Source organism: Strix uralensis, chromosome Z (genome assembly GCF_047716275.1).
Source record: "Strix uralensis isolate ZFMK-TIS-50842 chromosome Z, bStrUra1, whole genome shotgun sequence".
Lineage (NCBI taxonomy): Eukaryota > Metazoa > Chordata > Aves > Strigiformes > Strigidae > Strix > Strix uralensis.
In genome coordinates, this window is record NC_134012.1 from 53869358 (window position 1) to 53890795 (window position 21438).

The following is a 21438-nucleotide window of genomic DNA, read 5'->3' on the forward strand; positions in this document are numbered from 1 at the left end:
GATTTTTTCACTTGATCACATAAGAATGTTTAAATCTCAAATATATAATATATTTTGAACAAAAAGCAACTTCCAGGTCACATGCCAATATATCTTAACAGGACTCTAAAAAACACTACAGTACTGGAATAACAAAATTGCACTAGGCAAGTTGCACATACCAAACTGAAACAGAGCAAGATCTTAACAATTTGTTTTCACTTGGCTAAAATTTCAACGGGAGAGTGTTAGTGCACATGTCAATTAAACAAATGCTAGCTGACAGGATTTTAAAGTAAACCTGCTTCATAATGATCACTCTCACCAGAGAGCGAGAATGAAATCATTCCTTTCTTTAATTTTCCATCAGAATATGTAAGGGTTCAACTACATAACCAAGAATCATAATTGTAATGAGAAAATTTCTATTTGTGAAAAGGTAGCCAACAGAACTTGGCAGAAATGTGCTCCAATATTAAATTCTTGAGTTTAACTTGAAATCTTATCAATCTTACACTAAAGGCTGAACATTGTATGTTTCAAGTAAGACAGAGGTAATGCATATGGATTCTGATATCTGCATTTTGTAGAAAGAACTGCAATGTTACTGAACTATAACATCTATTTGTATAATGACCTTCTAAAAGCCTGGAGATTCATATGAATACCTCTGTTTAAAGCTGATTATTAAGGATTATAACAGAGTGTAATTGGATGAATTTATAATACTTAGCAGATTTCATTTTGCATACATTTATATACGTGACCATACACACAGATATATGTGCCTATAGACACGAAATATGATGGTTGTGTAGACTGCTATGGATCAGTTTTGCATTAGTTGAGTCCAATTAGCAGCATCATTTTCTATATTTGCAGCAGCTTTGGCTTTAATTTAATAATATCTCCAAATTTACTCCCTAAGAGGGGGACCTTGGCTACTGAAACTAAAAAAAGAATGAAAATAGACCATAATTGTATGTATGCTCCAACGGAATCTTTCTTATGCAGTAAGTTATCCCAGCAACCCGGTTTATGGTGTTTTCAGGTTAAGTGGTTATTCTGCGTGGTGTTTGTGGGAAGGCACTGCCCATGAAGAGAAGGTTCTCTGCAGCTTTATTTGCAACTTGCAGGCAGGGCTGGTTCCTGGTCCCTATCCATACTACACTTTCACCTGCTGAGGTTAGTTCTGTGTTGCTTGTCGATACTTAAAATACCTCAGAGGCTTGGTGAAATGGAAATTCAAGGTTATTATAATTTACATTTCATGCAAGCTTTGTACACAGGGAGCACCAAAAGAATTGAAGGAAGTGAAACAAAACCAGAAGTATCATAAATGCAACTGTAAGTATTATCACTTGCTTTATGGAAGAAATCTTCCAGTGATTGGGAAGGAAGTAAGTGAAGCTGAAAAGTGACTGAAAGTCTGAATAAATCTTCCTGTTACCTTTCATGGTGTCAGAAGCAGTGACTTGGGATGTGCACATATCATATAGCACTTCCTTAAAGGCTGGAGGATAGAAGACGGAGCACAGAATGCTAATGTAGTAAGGTTTAAGAAACATTCCACATGTCTAGTAAATTTAACCCCTCCATTAAGCTGTCCACATTTTCTCTGAAATATCGCAGAAGGTGTAATTACAATATTCAAGGACAGTGATTAAGTAAAAAACTGTATGTTAAAATACAAAAATAATGTAAGAAAAACAGGAAAAATGTCTACAAGATCACCTAGCTATTGATGAAGCTAATCCATATCAGCAAAGAGTCTTTTTGCCCAAATGGGTAAGTGGCATCACTCAACTGAGTGGAAACAGGCAATGCAATACCAGAAATCAGGTCAGGTAAGTAACATGGATAGATTTAGACCAAGATTGATGAATGATTTTTAGGTCAAGTCAGAACTTGATGGTCTGAAAAAAAAATGGAATTCAGAGGTAAAGGCCATGATTTATGGCTGAAAGCAAATAAAATCTCAAGGCAGTCTAAAGCCTGTTCTTTAAAAACACCGTTGTTCAGGAAATCCTTAGTGCTAATGGGCTGAAAATCAGGCCCAACTGGAGGCGATGGAAAACTGGTTGCTAAAGTCAGTTTTGAAAATCCTGGTCCAAACCTTCTACTGTTTTTCTGAGGTGATGACCTGAAAAGATTCCAAACACTGATATAAAAATGAGATTTAGATATTTTACACATGCAGTTTTGCAAAATGGGATCTAGCACAAATAGAATTACCTGATGAGGTTCAATTATACCCACTGGAATATCATAGTAGAGACACTTGTAATTTCTATTTTTCAAGGCAGTACTACCTTCCTCATTTAAGGTTCTCTGATGAACGTTACAGTCAGTCTCTATTATATCTAACTAGTGCTGACAACTGTAGCACTAAAGATACCCATATACTCTAGTCACAGGGGTTTTTGTATGTAAGGACAATTTTCAAGCAATCAGAAGTTTAACAGAACAGATGTCTGAATTTCTGTGGTATATTGAAGATCATAGGTGTTATTCACTGAGGAGGTACAATTCATATCTCACCCATTTTTGCCAATTTTACTTGTAAATTGCTGTAGCCAATTTGAAGTGCCAGCCACCTCTCCTTCCAAATGAAAATCTTCTCTGTAAAAAGGCAGAAAAGTTTTTTGTTTCCTGTGCTATTATATAACAATAACATGATAAAATGAAATGAAGCCACGTGACCAGAGATGATAGAAAAGCAAAATGAAAACCCAGTTCTGCCTGAATAAAACTTAGGCCTGGAAGATCAGGTTCCAAGCAAAATGCAGTGTAAAAAAAGTAGGCATAAATGAAAACTACCATAAACAACATAAACATGTTAGAGCAACTTTCTGCAAGGACTAATGGAAAGATTACTTTTTCTAATACAATAAGCCAACTGATGGAAGCATTTGTATGAGATCACTTCATGGCATCACATCATGTTTCATGGACTTCTCTTTCTATGCTGATAATACCTTACAATTTTAAACACACAGGCACTGCAGTCTTAATAAGATATCTAAATCCTAATAAGATATCCTAATACCTATATATATAAGGTATCCAAATACCCATATCCTGCAATTCTAATAAAGTATCAAAACTTGCTAGAGTCCATCTAAACTGGCATGTTGCATGAGAAAATGTGCAATGTTGCTAGCAAGAGCTAAACCAGCCTTTGAGCACAGTTGTATTCAGTGCTGAATTTAATCTGATCACGTTAAACTGCAGCTTTTCGAACAAAGAAGAACACTTTTGTGTGCATTATTACATTATCTATGCGCCGTGGTTAGTAAGAATAAAATGGGAGAAAGAGCCACAGTCCCAAGCTGTATACCCTCTTAAATTCAAATCGGAAAAGAAAATAAAAATTATCAGCAGACTTTACCACATGCCAGCTGATGTCTTCAAGCTTGAAAGAGTTTGGGAAAATTACCAGCAATAGCCAGCTTAAACCCTCTAGCAAAAAATTAATACATGCCCTCCTCTCTCCAAATTGCACAAAACCTCTTGTTTCAAAAGTAAATAGCTATGATACAGCATTTGTATATTAACAGAGAATAAGCTTAAATTACAACATGTACTATAAAATTAACAAATAAGGAAAATAAGCAATAGAGTCCTCATATGTTAGACAAATTTACTCCATATGAATTGCAGAAGTCTCAAATGTTCAATTAGCAATGAGTAACTCTCTAATGATTATGATATCATGGGTCCTCATGAACGAAAAATTTCACTGGAGATACATACTTATTAAAAAAATCAATGGAGACTATGGCACCCAAATGAGTTTTGGAGTACTGCTTTCCAGAAATGTGGCATTATTAGGAGGAAATCACATTTTCAAAATAGTTAGCAGGAGTTTTTTTAGCCACCTACCTGCTTTATGAATGTTCTGGTCAAGCAGGAATCCCAGGGGTGGGGGGGTGGAGTGGAGGGAGCGGTCGGGCAGGGTTGGTGGCAAGCGAAGAGCAGGGTATGAAAAGCACTGGGTAAGCTGGGAGTGTGCAGGACCATGACCATGCTCACCCCACTGAGCAGTGCCAGTGGGAGGCTGCTCCCTCTCTCTGACCCTCATCCAGCCCTCATGAACAGGGCACAGGTTTTCCCCTCCCTAGGGTGCTTGATGGCATTTAACAAAACAAACCATGAGATTTGCAACAGGGTTGAGCTGGTCATGTCCAGAAGTAGTCACATGTTCACTGCTCCGTCCATAGGAGGAAAAGGGCCTACAGGACCTAGTTAACAGCAGTAGTCAAATTAAAAAGGTTGTCTGATGACCAGTTTAAACAGAAGAAATATTCATTCAGCCTCTCCAAATCCCTTGAAATGGGAATACTTCAGCTTTCCCAGGGCTTCATTTTGTTGCAGCTCAGCACAGACAGTGTGGACAGGATGCCTGGAGACTAGTACCCTGCATTAGGCAGCTTCACGTATTACCATCCTTCTATTCTTGAAAAAAACTCCAGCATTTTGTTCAATGGGACTTTCCCAACCCTGTGTTACACAGCTTCTTTTAAGCATTCAGTTTGAAAAAAAATGATGTCATTCTGTCACCTTTATAAACTAAGGACAGCAGAGGCAGCATATGCCTGAAGTGCTCAAGTGTTTTTATCCTTTGCTTCAGAGAAACTCCTGCAAATATACACATGCCTTATTCCTCCCTCTTAAACATCTGTTCAAGATTATTTGTTGTGTTATGCTCACTATCCCCTGTTTTCCAAAAGTCGCAGCTCTCAAGAATAGTATATTTAGAAACAAGCCTTTAAAAATATTCTGAGAAAATTTATTCTCAAATCCTGCATAATTTTCACCAAGCAGCACTCTAAGTATTAGAGAAAGACAAACAGATGCTCACACTCTATCTTATGGTCTAAGAAAATGCTGAATCTATTGATAGATGTAGTAACAAATCCAGCTTTAAATAAGTGGAACATCCCAAATAATCATGTTAAAATTCCTGTTTATTCTGGTAGGCAATAATAGGATTTAAACACAGAGTGCTGCTGAAACTGTAAAACACACTTCAGTGCCAGGGGAAGAAAACGTCATTACTACTCAATGCAAATCAAGGGAGATTATTTAATTAGGATCACTTCATCCTTTAAGCAAATAAAAGAACCTGAGTCTGTTTCCTTCTGCCTTACTTCTTTCTGCCTCCCACCATCAATTCTTTGAATCATTTTGATCAAAAGTGTGATTTAAATCCACATCATATGCTTTCACAACACCTACTTTACACTTACTAGACATTTCTAAGCTTCTGCTAAACAAAATAGGGGGCAAACTTTTCCGACCATGTCTTCCAGAAATAGGTTCCTTGTTAGCATTTAATCTTGCTTTCTCTTCTTTCCTATCTCCTCTGCAGTCAATTATCTTGTTTTCTGCCCTGTTATTTCTTTTTCTAATCACAGCATTTTACAGCCTAGCTCTCAAGGCTATATGCCACTTACTATATCTTCACACTGCAGATATAGGAGCTCTTCAGAGTAGGTGCTGTGTTTTAGCCCTTACAGTAAATTCAGTGCCTACTACTTTGCACCTTTTGTCCTGTAAATGATTTTTCTTAAAATGGCAGTAATTCTCATAGGTTTTTTATTCTTTAATGTCTTATAACTAACATCAATAATATCAATGCAGGTAAAATATTTACCACAATATCAGATATATTTTATTACAGGTAAAGCTACTTATGTATTAACGATTATTAGAAAATATTCACTGGACCTTCAAAGAAATACTGTTTCAATGTGCAGACATAGGATTCCTGTAAGTCTTTTCACTTCTGTAATTATTTATTTTCCTCTTATTCTTTTACTTTCACACTTAAGTTCTGATCAGTTCTGAGTAGTTGCTTTCATAATATTTTCTCTCCTCTTCTTCCCTAGAAAGGAGAACAAATAATCTCAAGAGGCCAAAATTTCTTTTCATATTTTCTACATCACAGAATCAAAAAAGACCATTGGTTTGGTATGTATAAACACCTCCATTGTACATCTGGGTTGAAGAACACATAACAGAGTTTGGGTTGGGAAAAAAGACAGGTCCAGATTTTGTTCATTATTACTAAAGCATTCAGTATGATTGTTTTAGTAATGCACCAAAGGGTGTTTTTTCATAAGCACTGCAGTAGCAGCACAGTCACTATCACCAGTTAGTACCATGATTTCCAGGTCCAGGAAATTATGAATATGCTGAAGTTTATCTACTTTAGTAATATGCAGTGCTACATACATGTCATCTAAGAACCATCTGAAAGGGAGACTGAAGTCAATACACTTACATAAATAGATTTTTTCAAAGTAAAAACAAAAGCAGGAATCAAAATTCTAAAACATCAGAAGAATTTAATACTGTGGAAGTAAAAAAATTAAATAAATGTTTGGTTCTTGATTAGTTTTTTCCCCATTGATATAGAGTGGGGTCCATGTCTCCAAAAATATTTTAGAAATAATTGCAAAACAAAGTAATAATTTACAGAATTTCTGTGCTATTTAAAAAAAAAAAAAATTGTTGCACCTTTTTCCTGCAATTATTTTTTCAAAATAGCATATAATAACATAATCGAAGCTAATAATGTTGGTTTTGTGGCCATGTGGTACACAATAGAACATCCTAGGTATATTTTCTAAGTGACTAGTAAAGGCTTTTATGGCCAAAATAAAAAGTATTGTCCAGATTTATATGATCAAAAAATTCTTATTCACTCAGAGTAAGTCTTCCTGAACAATACCTGTCATCAAATGGACAGGTGGCTTGAACCATCAGGACTAGCAGGCAGAAGACACACTTATTGTTCTTTATATACACAAAGTGAGCAAGACCAGTTACGTGATTTAATCTTTCTCCTGCTGCTGCACACACCCACTCAGAGGTGGATACTTTGCAAGAAGTGCAATCCAAATGGAGAGCAGATATGGAGCAAGGTGGATACTAGGCACATAAATATATTGTAAACTGGGACACTTGGAAAACCCAAGACACAGATGAAGGCTGAAGGCCCATGTCCAAATTACAACACTCAACACACAAGCCTAGTGTGAAGCTGAATTTTTGCAATATTTTTCAATCCATAAGAGGCTAGAGCTACTACAAGAACACCAGCATGTAAGTGCTCACATATTTTGGTTTGCCAACTGGTTAACTCAGAAGAAGCCTTTATTTAAGCCTTTTGTTGTGGTTGGAACTCAGCCTGTAGCAAATTGCCATGTGGTCAGTTGTTTACCTACTTCCCCCCGCCCCCCCCCCCCCCCCGGTGAAATAGGTAAGGGACAAAAAAGTTAAAAAAAAAAACAAATTACTAGAAAAAACAACAGCAATAGTAGTAGTCCAAAACAGGTAAAATGCAGTAGTGGGTCACCGAGCAGCAACCAGTACAGAGCCCGTCCCCAAAGCAGCGATCAGACCACACCAGAGAAACTCCGCCCAGCCGATCCGGAAACCCAAAACAAACTGAACAACCCTCATGAGAGAGCACACACCTGCCTATATGCTGTTTGATGTCACATGACATGGAATGCTCCAGTGATCCATTGGGACCCGACCCTCCAGCTGTGCTCCCTCTCAGCCCAAGGAAATTTAACTCTGTCCTGGCCAAAACCAGTACAGTCTCCACCCCTTGTTCCATGCTATGCTCAGGTTCCAAATACATCCTAAGGAATCACCACCCCTTTCCCAGGTCTCACAGATATCATTCCCTCAGTCTATGGGCCGTCCTTCCACAATGTCTACTGAGTTCAATTAGTCCATAACTTTGGGTTCCATCTGTCATGACAGTCTTTAAGGCTGGAGGAATGAGGTGAAGTTGGCTCAGTCAGTGGAGCAGGAGGCTTAGGATGTGTCAGGAGGATGTTGTGAGGCACCAATTGCAATAACAGAGTTATCTGACAGTTCAATTCATTGGCTATTTTCACCCAAAATCAAATCTCCTTGAGGCACACATTGGACTTCTCCGTCCTCCTGCATTACCCACCAAGTGCACCCAGGTCCTTAGGCAAAAGTGATCCCACACGTGGGTTTACTTTTACCCAATGCAGGAGTAACCCAGATGGTCTTCCCCAGCATATTGCTAATGCTCACTACAGGGACTTTATCCCCATCTATATGTAGGAGGTTTGATTGAGCAGGGCCAGCTTGCTTGGCAGATCCTCTGGTATTGACTAACCAGGTGGCTTTTGCTAAAGGCATGTCCCAGTGTTTGAAAGTTCCACCACCCATTGATCTCAGTGTAGTTTTCAGCAATCCATTGTATCGCTCAATTTTCCCAGAGGCTGATGCATGGTAGGGAATGTGATATATCCACTCAATACACTGTTCTTTGGCCCGAGAGTCTATGAGGTTGTTTTGGAAATGTGTCCCATTTTCTGACTCAATTCTTTCTGGAGTGCCATGCCGCCATAAGACTTTCTCCTCAAGGCCTAAAATGGTGTTCCGGGCAGTGGCATGGGGCATGGCATATGTTTCCAACGATCTGGTGGCTGCTTCCACCATTGTAAGCACATAGTGTTTGCCATGCCGAGTTTGTGGGAGAGTGATATAATCAATCTGCCAGGCCTCCCCATATTTATATTTTGACCATCATCCTCCATACCAAATGGGCTTTAACCATTTGGCTTGCTTGATTGCAGCACGTCTCACATTCATGGATTACCTGTGCAATAACATCCATGGTTAAGTCCACCCCTCAGTCACGAGCCCATCTGTATGTTGCATCTCTTCCCTGATGGTCTGAGGAGTCATGGGCCCAGCGAGCCATAAACTGTTCACCCTTGTGTTGCCAGTCCAGAGCTACCTGAGACACCTTGATCTTGGCAGCCTGATCCACCTGTTGGTTGTTCTGATGTTCTTCGGTGGCCCGGCTCTTGGGTACATGAGCATCTACATGGCGTACTTTCACAACCAGATTCTCTACCCAAGCAGCAATACCTTGCCATAATTCAGCAGCCCAGATGGGTTTGCCTCTGCACTGCCAGTTGCTCCATTTCCACTGCTGTAACCACCCCCACAGGGCATTTGCCACCATCCATGAGTCAGTATAGAGGTAGAGCACTGGCCACTTTTCTCACTCAGCGATATCCAAGGCCAGCTGGATGGCTTCCACCTCTGTGAACTGACTCGAATCACCTTCTCCTTCAGCAGCTTCAGTGATCTGTCGTGTGGGGCTCCACACAGCTGCCTTCCACCTTCGATGTTTTCCCACAGTGCGACAGGACCCGTCGGTAAACAGGTCGTATCGCTTCTCATTATCCAGTAGTTTATTATATGGTGGGGCCTCCTCAGCATGCGTTACCCCTTCCTCTGATGCCATTCCAAAATCTTTGCCTTCTGGCCAATTTGTGATCACTTCCAATATTCCTGGATGGCTGGGGCTCCCTATTCGAGCCCGCTGTGTGATTAATGCAACCCATTTACTCCACGTAGCATCAGTTGCATGGTGTGTAGAGGGGACACTCCCTTTGAACATCCAGCCCAGCACTGGCAGTCGGGGAGCCAGGAGGAGCTGTGCTTCAGTCCCGATCACCTCTGAAGCAGCTCAGACCCCTTCATGTGCTGCCAGTATCTCCTTTTTGGTTGGAGTATAGCGGTCCTCAGATCCTCTGTATCCCCAACACCAAAACTCCAGGGGTCGACCCTGAGTCTCCCCTGGCCTCTCTGCCAGAGACTCCAGGTAAGGCCATTCTTCCCGGCTGCAGTGTAGAGCACATTTTTAACATCTTGTCCTGTACGAACTGGCTCCGAGGGCTACTGCATAAACTATTTCCTATTTAATTTTTTCAAAAGCCTGTCGCTGCTCCAGGCCCCATATAAAATTATTCTTTTTCTGAGTCACTTGATAGAGAGGGCTGGCAATCTGACTGTAATTTGGAATGTGCAGACTCCAGAAACCCACAACACCCAAGAAAGCTTGTGTTTCCTTTCTGTTAGTTGGTGGGGACATGGCTGTTATTACTCACCTCCATTGAAATGTGAAGACATCCATCTTGCCACTTTACTCCTAAAAACTGGATCTCTTGTGCAGGTCCCTTGACCTTACCACGCTTTATGGCAAAACCAGCTCTCTGAAGGATTTGTATTATTTTCTCCCCTTTCTTAAAAACTTCTTCTGCTGTATTACCCCATATAATGATGTCATGAATGTAGTGTAAGTGTTCTGGGGCTTCACCCTGTTCCAGTGCAGTCTGGATCAGTCCATGGCAAATGGTGGGGCTGTGTTTCCACCCCTGGTCGGGTGGGTACCCCACATCGCCGCGCACCCCACGCCCGGAGGCCTTCCCAGCCGACCCAGAAAAAGAATGATTTTTATTCTTTATTCTTTATTTATACCTTATTTAAGCCTTTATTCTGTTTAACCTAGGTGGAGCTGATGCACTTTTTCTCAGTTATTCCTAACGTCATCTAGATTGTCAAGCCTTGGTCAGGCACTTGACTGTAGCAGTGCTCAAGTAAAAAATCATGAAAGATTATAACTTACTGAGCAATGTCTATAGTGGGAACCTCACCTCCAAGGTGGGTGTTGAGAACACCTGTAGTCAGAGAGAGATCCTTTGGGACTTGCACTCTGCCTGTAATTTCTGATTTGCATCCAGAAGTTTGGTGTGACAGCTGTAGTGCCCAGAACTAATTTCACATGCAAGGAGACAGTAGGAATAAGTAAGTCAAGGCTATCTTGAGCGCAAATTGGACCTGATGCATATATTTGTCAGGTTTTCTTTTTATTTGAATTTATTTTGTTCTGATATGTTATTCCAGGAGCTTTGCCAGTGTCCCAAGGATGCTTGAAGAGCATATTGTTTCTGGGTAACACTTTTTCTGCTGTACATGCCACCTTGTACCTCTTCTTTTGCACAAGACCCCAAACAAGTGAGGAGTGAAGATCCCTTTGGAGCAGTTCCTCCTCCTGCCGCCTAGGAGCAGGGGCAAAGGATGGTCAATTTTTCGATTGTTTGTGCTAGCATTTCTTTGAAGTTCAGTGCATTCTCACTTTGATGCCATAGTATTTGGCATCAACAAATGAAAAAGTATCGGTACATATAAAAGAAAAAAAATAATTTCAGTATCTAGAGCGTAATCTAAAATTTTGCTGAAAATACTAGCGGGGAAAAACCCACTCTTAATATACACTTTCAAATGGAGATAAGTCTTATAAAACAGCATCAGAAAGCAGTGATAGCTGCTTGCTCTTCACTCAGCCATGGGAAAGTATTGTTTAATTATGGATGAAGTTCAGCCTTTAGCTCCTTGACCAGTGTCAATTATTCCATCCACTTCCTTCTGTGTGATCATGCTGAGCAGGGGTGGTGCACAGAAAAAATGTGATATTATTCACTCACCTGTATTCTCTAGAGAACATCAAAAACTATAAAAGGAAGGAAGAGGAAATAAAAAAAAAAAAAACCTTGAGCACTTTGAATTAAGAAAAAAGACAGAATAGCAAGAACTGCTCTAAAACAATAAAGTACAACACTCTCCAGGCAAGAGATCTGAGAAATACAGACAATGCCCATTTTTCTTTAGGCATCTAAATTAAAAAATATATAATTCTTTGAAGAAAATATGCAAAACAGCACTCTTGTAATTGTAATGCTTCTATTGTTAACCCAAAGCAGTGTGTGTCTGAATGGACCTTTTTTTTTTTAATTTTTATTTTTTTATGGACAAGCGTAACCTAAAGGGCAGTTTGATCTCTTGTTTATCTTAGCTTATGTCTCCTGTGTGGTATATTTGCCCTAAGAGGGTTATCCAGAACAAGAAAGCAACTTTGTCCCGTAAGAGGCATTCAGAACATTGTTACACGTCAAAACACTGATGGAATAGGAAAGATGAGAGTTGGCAGTGTAAGACCAGGTTTTTTGAACAAAATTTCTACATGTCCCACCAGCCATTGTCTCTAATTGCAGAGCTTTGCATGTGAGAATTCAAGAAATTAATGGATTTCAATATGGTGTATCAGGATTGCTCCTATGCACAGCATCTTCTGGATAAAGACAGTGCAAGAGCTAAAACCAATACTATGCACTCATGTCTGAACTGCATCGATTGTCCAAAGAAGGACAATGAAGCTGGTGAAGGGTCTGGAGCACATGTCGTATGAGGAGCGGCTGAGGGAACTGGGGTGGTTTAGTCTGGAGAAGAGGAGGCTGAGGGGAGACCTCATCATCCTCTACAGCTACCTGAAAGGAGGTTGCAGAAAACTGGGGATGAGTCTCTTTAACCAAGTAATAAGTGATAGGACAAGAGGGAATGGCCTCAAGTTGCAGGGGAGGTTTAGACTGGATGTTAGGAAGCATTTCTTTCCAGAACGGATTGTTAGGCATTGGAATGGGCTGCCCAGGGAGGTGGTGGAGTCCCCATCCCTGGAGGTGTTTAAGAGTCGCCTTGACATAGCGCTGAGGGATATGGTGTAGTTGGGATCTGTCAGTGCTAGGTTAACGGTTGGACTGGATGATCTTCAAGGTCTTTTCCAACCTAGACGATTCTGTGATTCTGTGATTCTGCCTTTACCTTACCTTCAGTGTTTGTTTCCTCTGTGAGACCAATTCAGCATGATTTCAGCAGATGTGTTGATTTCCTGTGAGATAAACTGGTTTTAACAGTACTTTATCCCAAACATATTTTAGTTACTACAAGTGCAAGAAAAGAACAACTTAAGAACAATTTCTGCATCTTAAGCTCAAGTAAGACTTGGACTGAAGCCAGTAAGTCATGATTAAGACTGTCAGCTTGGCCTAAGCAAATGACAATAGTATACTGAGAACAATTGAGTAAAAGCTGAGTATAGGTCACTAAAGCTGCCAAGCAGATTTATCCAGCTGTACTTCTTGAAGATTTTGCGCACACCTCTGTCATTCTGGAAAGCATTGGTGAGAAATGAAACCAAAGAGCAACACAGACTAATCAAACACTAGTCTCTACCTGTATAGGGCAACAGGAACTGTGTCTTTCCTGTTGCATTTATGTGTCATTCTTTTTCTCCCTGTTGCTCCCCTGTGTGGTTGTATTAGGTTGAAAACTCTTGAGAGTTTAAATGAAAACATGACCTAAATGCCCAGCATCAATGCAGCATACACTGTACAGTGTGAACATTCACAATAAAGTACTCGTTAGTAAAACAAGAATTCTTGATTACAGTGATTACCATGGTATAGCAGTCAGTCTGTGCTGCAAATCCTGAGAAAACTTTGCTGAGGGACCAATTTTTTTTTAACCTGGGATGATGTAATGGTATAATACAAAGAAACCCAGAAATGTATTCTAAACAGCAGCAGCCTCTACCTTCATCTGTAGCTTAAGTCTGCCAAGCCACAGTATGAATGTGGCAGATATCATTGGAGCCTGAGAGCAGAAAGGACTGCTTGAAGACCTGCATTCAGTTTCAGAAAGTAAAATTCCAGAGATGTCCTTCATGGCTATACATTTTTTCATTAATACCACATTGTGTACTTTGCAAATAACTCCAACAGAGAAAATGTTTTGCTTCACTGCAGAAGAACTATATCGACAACAATTCTGCAAGTTTTTTTTTTCTGTTCTCCTATCATATCTCTATGCCACTACACCAGCCTAGTAAACACCAGTGTCACTACACCAGCCTAGTAAACACCAGTCTAATAGAGGTAAATCCAGGGGCAAAATTTTCACTGCAACTTATAAATCACTTCCGTAGCGTCCTTACTTTGGGGTGTCTCTGCCAGATGTAGTTACACTCCACTTTCTCCCCACGTTCATCAACTGTCTGCCACCATAGATCAGCTGCTGTGAAATGCATGTAGCTTAGATTATTGACAGCTAGGTCAGTTATTATTTCCTATGCAAAACTCAGTCACCTCATCAGAAACACATGAATAGAACTAGTTCTTACCAGGAACTTGAGTCTGAGAAAATGTTACAACTTCAGCTGTAGAGGTGTACTTAGTCCTTTTGTAACATTTCACACACAGTAGCTAGTTCAACTTTTTTTGCCATCCTGATAGGCATCCAGTTGTTAAATAGAAAGAAATCTATTCTGCAATCCAAAACTGTGACTGCTGATGAGGCAGACATATCTAACTTACCTTTTAGAGGAAAATAAAGTGACAAATGTGACATCAATCCTTAAAGGTGTTTCAAGGGTAATCCTGAAAATACATATTTGAAAGTCAAACTTTAGGCCATTAAAAATCATTCCCAGAAAGATAAAGAATTAATGATCACTGAGATCAGTATGACATCCTAGGAAATAATCAACATTGCTTTTGTAGCTGGAAGTAATAGCTAGTATAGCAACTAAATTTATCTAAAGAAATCACTTAGTACATGTGGGTAAGCATGAGCTAACTGATACCATGTAGCTGAACTTTCAGAAAAGCTTTCAGCCTTGCTCCTCATCAAAGGCTGGTTCCAAAGGTGTTACAAGATAGGAAGAGAAGACAAGGCCAAGAAATAGCAATTTATTAAAGATAGGAAATAATATATAGAAAGAAAAGGTTGTTTTTATCAAAGGGGAAGATGCCACAAGATTGCTACTGAGATCTATGCATTTTACGAATTTATAAACAACCATGAAAAGAAGACAATTAGGTAGGTGATAAAACTTGCCAACAACATTGGAGGCATGTAATGGATTCCCTACAAAAAGTAAAAATGTACTAGGATGCTTTATCTTGAAAATAATATGACCAAAGGGAAACAGCTGCAGTTAATTAAATTACAAACAGAGAATGATTCCAACAAAATTATCAATGAACAGGTTTAGCAATCAGCCAAACAGGAATAGATTCGCTTCTAAGCCTTCCAATGAACATGATCAAGTTTTGCCTGCAAAAACAAGGTTCTCGTGTGCAGATTCAGTCAAAATTGTAGATAAATGTTCCTTAGGTGAGGAAGCCAGAAAGAAAATCTAGGGGTTTGTTCACCTGACTAGATACAGGAAGGAAGGAAGCTGCAATCATCACGGGGAGTGCTTCAGGGCCTCTGCAATTTCCCCCAGTGGATAGCTGTGGTCCTTCAGGAGTAACCCTGGCAAAGTACACTTATGGGACTGGCTGCATCAGCACTTCTCCCAAGTACTTAGCTCTGCATCCTGCCCTGTGTTATTAAAGAGCAGGGATAGTTATGTGCTTTGGGGGGACTGCCTGCTAGCTGGACTGAGACGCATTTGGCATTGTTGATCTACTCAAATAATGTTTCCAGCACCAAGTCCCACAGCTCAGCTTCCAACAACTGAATTCAGAAGCCTATTAAGTCATTCCAATAAGAGTGGAAAAAGAGTAAGAAAGAGGATTAAATACCTAGTAATACCATGGAGAAATATAAACTCAGGGCTAGGGAAACTTGTTCCGGCTTGTGGGAATATTTTGTATTAATATGTGGCCTTAATATATTCTTTTGTAGTCCAGTACTGTAAAAGAACCGAATCACTCTCCTATTGAAAAGTATATACAGAAAATAACAAAACACAAATGTTTCTCTGTACACTACACATCTGTAAGTCATATCATCTTTTTCCTTTCCTTAATATTTCAGCCTTGACTAAGAAGGACTTAGAGTTCTGTCTTTCCCTTTTGGCTTTCCTTAGAGCAAGCCAGATGCCTCATGGAGCTATCAGCATGGTTTATTTTTCCTGGCTTGGATGCAAACCTCTAGTTATTAATATGAGACTGAGCTCTGCTAGCTGACAATTTAAGATAAAGTAAATTGGAAGTGACATAAAGGAGCATGTGGGTGTTAATGTGCGTCACCAAGGTTCTTTTCTGACATCCTGAAAGGTCTCGTCTGTATGGTCGACACTAGCAACCTTTACCATTGACCCTGAGCTATTAAAGGGTAGACACTCTCATTGATTTGTAAAAGTGACAGATGTGGCATGTGGTTGTAAATTAGCCATGTGAAGTCAGTCTCCAGAGATTTCCAAGCATGTTTTTTTCCTTTGCTATGATTTGTGTTTGCCCATTTGCCAAGCTGCACGAAGTGAAGCACTTAACTCTTTTTCACCAGTCATCTTATTGTATACTCTTTTTCTGAGTTTGGATAGTTTTTTTTCTTTTTTTCCTTCTTCCTCTCCACCTAAAATATCGTGATTCATAGGGCTAAACTTCTGCTCAATTGTTTCTTAAGATGTTTTTCTTTTTCTCATCATAGTATTTCTGAAGAAGGTTACCAAAGCCATATCAGGATAAACTGAAATCTCTTTTAAACGCTTGAGCCCTAACTTTTATTTACAAATGTGTATATATGTATGTATGCATAAGTATGTTCATTAATTTGGCATATAGCAGTATGTCTCTTCTGGTGAAGACTTAAGCGAAGGCTTTGTTAACCACTGAACTATAGCTGTGGCTCACATACACTGCTGACACAGAAACCCAGCTGTGACAGAATTGCACAATTGAGACAGGGCTAAATCACCTTATACAGCAGCAATTGCATAAAGCAAAGGATGATAACAGGAAATAAATGTTATTTTCTAAGCTCAGTCACATGATTTGCTTCAGTCTTCTAACAGGTATCTACAGTGATTGCAAGAAATTAAGACTTATGGGTGACCTAGAACCACCACATGGTCCATTCCCAGCAGGCTGACATTAGTTAGAGCACACAATCTGCTTTCTCTGTTCAGTCTGCTTGAGAATTTCTTTCCATGGAAATTCAATCATGCCTTTGTAATGCTGATTTTAGATATGTACTTGTATTGTAATTTATCCACTACAATAAATCACAATTCCATTTATGCAAAGATTAGCTGGATAACCAACCCTCTAATAATTAAATTTAAGGCATCTAAACACTTATCACAAAACGTATCTATGTGCCACTGCTACAAAACCAAACCCAAAGCCAAACAAAAATATGTCAAGACAAATTATTTCCTGGACTAAATGTCACCAGCTGTAAAAGCACCATGACAAAATGTGCAGGTTAAAAGGTCATGACCCCGTAAAACTACTATTCAGCTTCTTATCCTAAATCACTTCCAATTATGTATGGTAAGGTCTTTCTATTTTGAAGTAGAAAATACTTTTTCTGAGAACTTCAAGCTGGGCATTCGGCATGGATCCAGAGTGAAAGGTTCAGAATTTTAGCTGCTAAGCCACCAAATCTCTATCGTCTCCTCTGTTGCCTTTCCTTTTGACAACATTTGCAACAGTTATTTCTAGTGAGTGTTCATGCCATGGGGAGGGCTTGTGCAGTGGTCATGGTAGACTCTCTGAAACAGTCTTCCAGGCTCTTTAGGCCAGTTCATAACACTGCTGTTCTTCTTTCCATGTTTAGCCAAATGCATATAAGCACCCCTTTAAGCCAGTGCTATTTGAGGGTGAGATGTTGGTCCCTAAAGTTGACTTTGGCAGGGGTTGGGGGGAAGAATCCATTAAATTTACAAACTTTTTTCCATGCAACTACCATGTGATCACTACTAAGTCTTAGTGCACTAAGATGACTCCAACACCTGCCCAGATCACCTCAATGTTATCACATACAACTCCTATCACAGACATTGCTGGGGCAAGCTCACTTCCTGAGAGAAAGAGGAACAGTTGCAGGAATGACAGGATTCTTTAGTGTTAAAATTTAGTACCAAGCTACACTACTATAATCTTCACAGTAGAAACCACTGTCTCATCAAGCTGCCAAATCTCAGGTCACAGTGTTAATGATTTATGTGTTCAGAACTGCTGTTTGGAGTGGTTTTGGAAGGCTAGGTTAACACTGTAAGGGACTCTAAAGGGTTTAAGGTTTTTCAGTGGTGTTTTGTTTGTTGTTTTTTTTTTTTTTTTCTAGTAGCTTCTAAATATTTTATAATTGTTCATTTTAAACCTATTTCCTGGTCAGTCATTCGCAAGCTACTCATTCCCACCTTTTAGTAAAGTCCAAAATCGAGTGTTACTATGGAAACTGCTACAGATGTAACAGCTGAGTTCACAAGAAAGAGAAAGAGGAGGAAAATGGATCAAGAAGTGTCACTTGCATTATGCAAAATTTCGTAGCTATGTATGAATTGCATGCTGTGAATGAGGTCCTTTGTGAACCCGAAAAGTTAGAAAGGTCACCCTAGCGTTAGAGGAAATGATTCCTAAATCAGTAAATGAATTTATTCCAGAATTCCTATATGAATAAAGAACTATTTATAATCTCTCTTTCTAAAGTCCATCTGTCTTTTCATACAAGAAAGATATAATTTTTTTTCTCTTTTAAGTGTTCTTAGCTTGTAACCTGGTTTTGCACAGGGTTTTGGGTTTTTTTTGGAAGACAGAAAAGTTAATCCTAGATTTCTTTAGATCTTAAGCTGCTTTAAGTACAACAGATATGCCAGCAGTGTTTGTTATGAAGTTGTCAGTTATGTTGTTTATTTGCATATTTGAAGGTATTTCCCCCTACTTTCTTGAACACATCTGTGTATTCAACAAAAGAAAATAGGGGTGTGAGAACTCAAATAATAGAAATACTTCAGTAAACAAAAGATGTGCAGGCATGTACCCAGCCTGTTTCTTTTATCAGCTACAATATTTTTACACCCCCATAAATCCCATTGACTGCAAGCAGGTTTCTGCAGACATGGCCTGGAGAGCCTTCGAGAGAGGAGGGAGAACCAGGCCTTTTGTCTAGTGCTCAGTCACCATCAATTATTTAGGAGCAAAATTATGTGACATTTTTCTTTCAATTATGCTGTTTAACAAGGCTTGGGAGTTAATACTGACCCAAAGATGTTTTATCCAAGATATGCTGTAAAATACTCTGCTCTCTGTAGAATAGATCTCCCTTGGCTCTCAATTAATGACTGCAGCCATGCAGCCACACTAAACCAACTAATCTCACTTGACTGGAGCTGAAAGCACCTCTGTGTTTTTTAAAAGATTTTTTACTCTTCTCTAAGTATATTGAGAAGAAGCATTTGTGTTGGACACACAGTAATAAAAATTTGTCAAATCTGTCAGAAGACTTGGCTCCTAAGTACAATTCTTCAAAGAGAGAAGTGTGTAAAAACCAGAAGGTATGTTGCTTTATTATTACTGTGGGGGCTGTGTGATCTTGTGCCTCACAAAGAACTGTTTAACATGTATGAGTGGTGCTGTGAGTCTGTATCCAACACCATCCTTATTGTTTTTCATCCAGCAGTTTAGTCTTCAGCCTGGAAACTCTTACCTTTTGCCCTAGACTTCACAGTTCTGCACAAGTGACTAAGTACATTCCCAAGCTGTACATTTTACACACTGAACAGTAAGTAACCATTTAAATATTATGACATCCACTGAGGCATGCATCATATGTAAAGAGGAAATGCTTAACAAGTGTATTTTTAACAAAGTCTTATTTCCACATAAAGCACTGCCTGGCATCACAGCTTCTGAAAAACTGTAATTACTCACTCACTGGAAAACTCTGTGCAAATGCAAATACAGTTTCTGGATTTGACAACCACCTGCCCCCTTTACAGCTCCATTATTTGCCATTTGCTAACTTGATCATAAATTGTGGGGCTCCTTTGAGAAATAAGTTCATTCCTTCTCTGCAAAACTTATTTCTTGCTTTTGTGTCCAACTGTTGTTTTCTTTTGACACGTGGAAACAACGTCCCTATACTTATCTGACTGGTTTTGCTGTCTTTTCCACAGGAGCAGCAAAGCGTGTAGCGTAAGAGTTTCAAAGCAGTCCACTTACAAGTCACTGCCTATTGTTCTCTTATGTTCCATCACAGATTTCAGATCAGAACTGCAAAATCAATTCTGACACCATCTAACCTAGTATTTCTTGATGTTCTGGTAAACTGAGAGGCTACAATTTCAAGGAAGCCTTAAAATCTGTGAAGAAAATATGCCTGCAACTCTGTTCAAACCATCTGTCTTTTGGAGATATAGTCCAGCCTATTCAAAAAAACTTCAGAAAATCTCTGATATGTAGTACTTGTTTTTTTTCTATTCTTTCATCACTTGGAGTGCTTAATAGCCAGAGTGATTGCTTTAAAATGCTGCTTTACCTTTAAGCCATGACACTTCATAGATATTTGTTAAATCCCAGATTAAGTAATGAAATTGAGGAACTAGAGGGATTATTGGTGTCCATCAGACTGATTTGAAGTTATTTAGAGCATGAACTGCAACATAATGAAATGAAATTGCAGGAGGAGCTATTTGCTCTAAAGGACTGATTCATGCAGCATTTGAAATTTCCCACACTAGCAGTTTGTGCATGTTGTTTGCTCTGATACTTCATCATGGACTGCATCCTACCTCCTGCCCTTCAACCAGAGAGGCACTTATGTGCATGCAAAACTGTTGAACTCCTGTAGTCACTTAAACCTGGCTGTTGCCTCAGATTGCAGAAATGAACTCTGCGACCATGTCCTGTAGAGGTGCAGCACAGAACTTGCAGCCAAGGGAGGAGGCAGCCAGGAGGACAGCTTTCAGCCATGTTTTTGCTGATCCAGGGACTGGAAAGGTCCTCAGCATGTCTACAATAGCCCTAGGAGCATGCCTGTCTTCCAACAGACTATACATACCATGATCCACTCTGCAGCCTAGCAGAGGCAACATGGCCCTTTGTGCTTGCTGCCTGATTCTGAGCAAGTCCTTTTCACTAGAGCTTGGCCGCCACAAGGGACTTCTTTGCAATCCAGAAAGAAAGGTTTTATAGTCCTTTCATGGTATTCTGGCCCCTTCATCCTTAAGAAAAAGGACCAATATGGAATGAGGATATTGCCTTAGGTGTTGTGACATACCTCCTCCGTATGATCTAAAGCAAGAATTCTCATCTCAGAAACAGAAGTAACAAATCAGCTCTTCCAAGACATATCCAGAAAGTAAAATCCTTAGAAATGAAAGCCAGGCTCCATTTCCTCTTTCTCAACTGAAATCACAGTCTTTCTCCAACCCAAGGAATTATCAGCAGCTTGCACTGTGGCAGATGATCTATCAGCAGACAGGGCTCTGTGAAATCATCTCACTCCCTTCACAAATGTGTCATACATTAAGGTTCCCTTGGAGTATCAGGAACACTGCTTCCTTTCTTTAAGAAAGAATGATTCTTATTTTTTCAGTCCTGTAGCAAATTAGAAACACATAGGAGCATTTCAACAGTCATCTGGTCTAGATAATGATGTTTTTTTCACTTTTACTGATATCTTCCTTCAAAAGACAAATTTAAAATGTCGCTACAATTCTTCTTAAGTGTCTGATCAGAACTGCAGAGCATGACATTTCACACAGAAGTGACTTCTCAAACATTCATATGATTCAGTGTGAAAAATTTCCATTATCCCAGAGGAATTTTATGGAAGAGTGAAATCTCAGGCGCATGAAATCACCAAAAATGGAATGGAAATTTTTCCCCCAGTAAATTTTCCACATAAAAATATCCCCTCTCTTTTAAAGGTCTCTGTTAAAAGCAAAATGTAATAAAGACAGAAATAGACCCTTGTGTAATAGACATAGTTTAGGCATTTAGCATACCTTATATTTATGAATTGTTGAGCTTTTTTATTTTG